The sequence below is a fragment of the Nanorana parkeri genome, unplaced genomic scaffold, assembly GCF_000935625.1.
Source record: "Nanorana parkeri isolate BGI_ZX_2015 unplaced genomic scaffold, ASM93562v1 scaffold1424, whole genome shotgun sequence".
Lineage (NCBI taxonomy): Eukaryota > Metazoa > Chordata > Amphibia > Anura > Dicroglossidae > Nanorana > Nanorana parkeri.
In genome coordinates, this window is record NW_017307692.1 from 287,905 (window position 1) to 291,923 (window position 4,019).

Below are 4,019 nucleotides of genomic sequence, written 5' to 3' on the forward strand. Positions count from 1 at the left end.
TATTCTCCATATAAAGGGAAGTACAGCTCCTGATGGTTTGCCATGCCCACTTGGATGTACAGTAAGTGCTGCAGGTCTAATAGACCTTAGCGCTATGGTCATATCTCCGCTCCTCCTCTACTTCTGACCATTCATCAACTCTACCATTAAGTCCATTAAGTCGTTTTTGTTTTTGCTGTCTATGTGCCTCTTTTCATTCCTGGTGCTACATTGTCACCGGGAAAAGAAGTAAGGGAGAATCTCCTCAATGGGTCCATAGAGAGCAGTAAAGACTGACAAAGGTTTGAAGATTTTCCAAGGATGCAATTAGGCACCTGGAGATGCCGGTGCTATGGAGCTAAGGCCACTTCACAAGGTCAGGTGAGCTTAGAGGTCTGCTTCAAAGTAGAGAAGAAAGTTGCAGACAGACAACCAAGCAGGTTTATTTAGTGTGGTTACTTAGGCAAAACTGTCTCCTCCACTTCTACTGTCTCCACTACTTCTGGTATAGTCACCACTTCTACTGTCTCCACTACATCTGGTATAATCTCTGCCACTTCTACTGTTTCCATTACATCTGGTATAGTCTCCGCCACTTCTACTGTCTCCATTACTTCTGGTATAGTCTCCACCACTTCTACTGTTTCCACTACTTCTGGTATAGTCTCCTCCATTCCTACTGTTTCCACTTCTTCTGGTATAGTCTCCACCACTTCTGCTGTCTCCTCTACTGCTGGTATAGTCTCCACCACATCTTCTGTCTCCACTACTTCTTGTATAGTCTCCACCACATCTTCTGTCTCCACTACTTCTGGTATAGTCTCCACTACTTCTACTGTCTTCACTACTTCTGGTATAGTCTCCACCACTTCTACTGTCTCCACTATTTCTGGTATAGTCTCCACCACTTCTACTGTCTCCACTACTTCTGTTATAGTCTCCACTACTTCTACTGTCTTCACTACTTCTGGTATAGTCTCCACCACTTCTACTGTCTCCACTACTTCTGGTACACTCTCCACCACTTCTACTGTCCCACTATTTCTGGTATAGTCTCCACCACTTCTACTGTCTCCACTACTTCTGGTATAGTCTCCACCACTTCTACTGTCTCCACTACTTCTGGTACAGTCTCCACCACTTCTACTGTCTCCACTACTTCTGGTATAGTCTCCACCACTTCTACTGTCTCCATTACTTCTGGTATAGTCGCCACCACTTCTACTGTCTCCACTACTTCTGGTATAGTCTCCACCACTTCTGCTGTCTCCTCTACTTCTGGTATAGTCTCCACTACTTCTACTGTCTCCTCTACTGCTGGTATAGTCTCCACCACTTCTACTGTCTCCACTATTTCTGGTATAGTCTCCACCACTTCTACTGTTTCCACTACTTCTGGTATAGTCTCCACCACTTCTACTGTTTCCACTACTTCTGGTATAGTCTCCACCACTTCTACTGTCCCACTATTTCTGGTATAGTCTCCACCACTTCTACTGTCTCCACTACTTCTGGTATAGTCTCCACTACTTCTACTGTCTCCACTACTTCTACTGTCTCCACTACTTATACTCTCCACCACGTCTACTGTCTCCACCACTTCTGCTGTCTCCACTACTTCTGTTATAGCCTCCACCACATCTACTGTCTCCACTCACAACTGCTGGTACAGTCTCCACCACCTCCACTGTCTGATGTTAGTTCACTGTCCTCTGCGGCAGCCTTACTGTCCATGCTGCTGCTGGTACAGCTTTTACCACCTTCACTGTCCCCTCTATTGTTAGGAGACCCTTTACTAGACATGTGCAATTAGTTTTGTTCCGAATTGAAATCTGAATTTCATTCCGAATGAACTTTTGCCTCCTCCTCAATTAATACCAGACCCTTTAGGTCTGATAGGAATATTAGGAAGGGACCCCCAATGTAAAAAAAAAAGCACGGGGGTTCCCCCCAAAAGCCATACCAGACTCTTAATCCGAGTAGTGGTCTGGCAGGACAGGAAAGGGGGGGCGCGAGCAAGCACCCCCCTGCACCATACCAGGCCCTCGACATGGGGAGGGTGCTTTTCCAGGGGGGACCCCACATGGAAAGGCTTCAGACAATACAAATGCAAACATTCCCAGCACACAAACCAGCCTGCAAAAAAACAAACTACACTGTCTTTGTTTATTGTATTAGAGTTCAAAACAGAGATTTCATTTGCACATCTTTTGCAAAATACCTGGAGGACACACTGCCCTTTCAAGGCCCTACTGTATAGTGTGATCCTAACTCTAAACGCTAAAAATAATAATAATAATTATTATTATTATTATTAGAGGAGACATGCAGCTTTGAAGTGCTGATGAAATGACCCCCACTGAACAGATGCATATCTACTTTCTCTAAAAGATTAGTAATAATAATATTCATCATCCATCATAATACTAATAATAATCATCATTATAATTTGTATGATGATAATTAATATTATTTTAGAGAGAGAGGAGACAGGCATCTGTTCAGTGGGGATCAGTTCATCAGCGCTACACAGCTGCGCGTCTTCTCTCTCTCTAAAATAAAAATATTATCAACAATGACTAATTCATGAATAAATAAGTAAAAATAATATTCATCGCAAGTATTGTTATTTATTATTATTTACAGAGCGGAGACATGCGCCTGCTTAGTGTGGATACATTTTTTCAATGATTCAAAATTATTGTTGTTATTTGTTATTGCTATTTTTATTTTTCAATGTACAAATCTATAAACACTGAACAGATGCCTGTCTCCCCTCCACACCCATGACTCGTTCCTCTTTGGCTCTCACATTTCTGATATATATATATATACACACACACACAGAATAAGCAGCAGTTGGAATTTGTAGGAAAGCAGAATTTTATTTGCTTGTAGCTTGTTTTTATATTTTCAACTTCAACTAACAAAGCAGAATACTTTTATTTCTGGCTGGAAAAAAAAAATGAAATGAATATAAATGGAATTCAATACATTGCTATTTGGTCCTTGATGCAGGAGGGTCGGCAGCCATTTTGTTGTAGTCCACTGCAGGCTACGGATTTACAGCAGTGTGACTGTGAAAATCCTCCTTGAAGGGGTGTGAGGCTGGAGAGCGTGTGCCCAATAATCAGAGAAGGAGGCCCCAGCACTCTCTGTGGACTGGATGGGGGGGTCATGTCACCCCAACAAATTATCATCTTCCTGCAAGTCTTCTGATGTGTAGAACATTAGATGGTGAGCTCTGCAGGGGCATATTAATGCAACCTAGCAGAATGGACTGTGTGACTATTGGATATACTGTATATGTTTTGTAATTATATAATTGTATCAAATTATTGAAGTGTGAGCACCAGCATCTTTTTATCTCCAGGTACAGACAAAGCAAGCAGTAGGAGCTTACAGATGGACACTGATATCTGTGCAAGGACATCATGATGGAGAACCAACCTCCCATCACATCACCGGGTAAGAGGAGACTTTCATTTCTTATAAAGGAGAGAAGAGTATTGAGGATCCACCTAGATCAGGGGTAGGCAACCTTGGCTCTCCAGCTGTGCTGAAATTACAAATCCTTCTGGGAGTCATGCCTGTGGCTTGCAATGCCTTATGGGATTTGTAGTCTCAGCACAGCTGAAGAGCCAAGGTTGCTTAACCCTGACCTAGATACACACTTCCTCTGATATAAAGACATAGAAACAATGTACTCAGTCAGTGTGTGTGTTTCCTACAGATGGATCCAGGAACATAAATACTCCAGAGAGATGTCCCCGTCCTCTGTATTCCCGGGATTCCACACAGGAACATCAGGAGATCCCTCAGGAACTTCAGGAGATCCCTCAGGAACATCAGGTGATCCCTCAGGAACATCATGAGGTCCCTCTGGATGATCAGGTAAATGTAAATGAGGGCTCCAATTAAACCTGATATACTTTAGCAAAAATCATAATGCCAAAATTGTTAATAAGGTTACTGTACTGCCTAGTTTGAAGGCCTGATTGTCGTTAAAATTGAAGAAGCAGAAGAGCCGTATGTGAAGC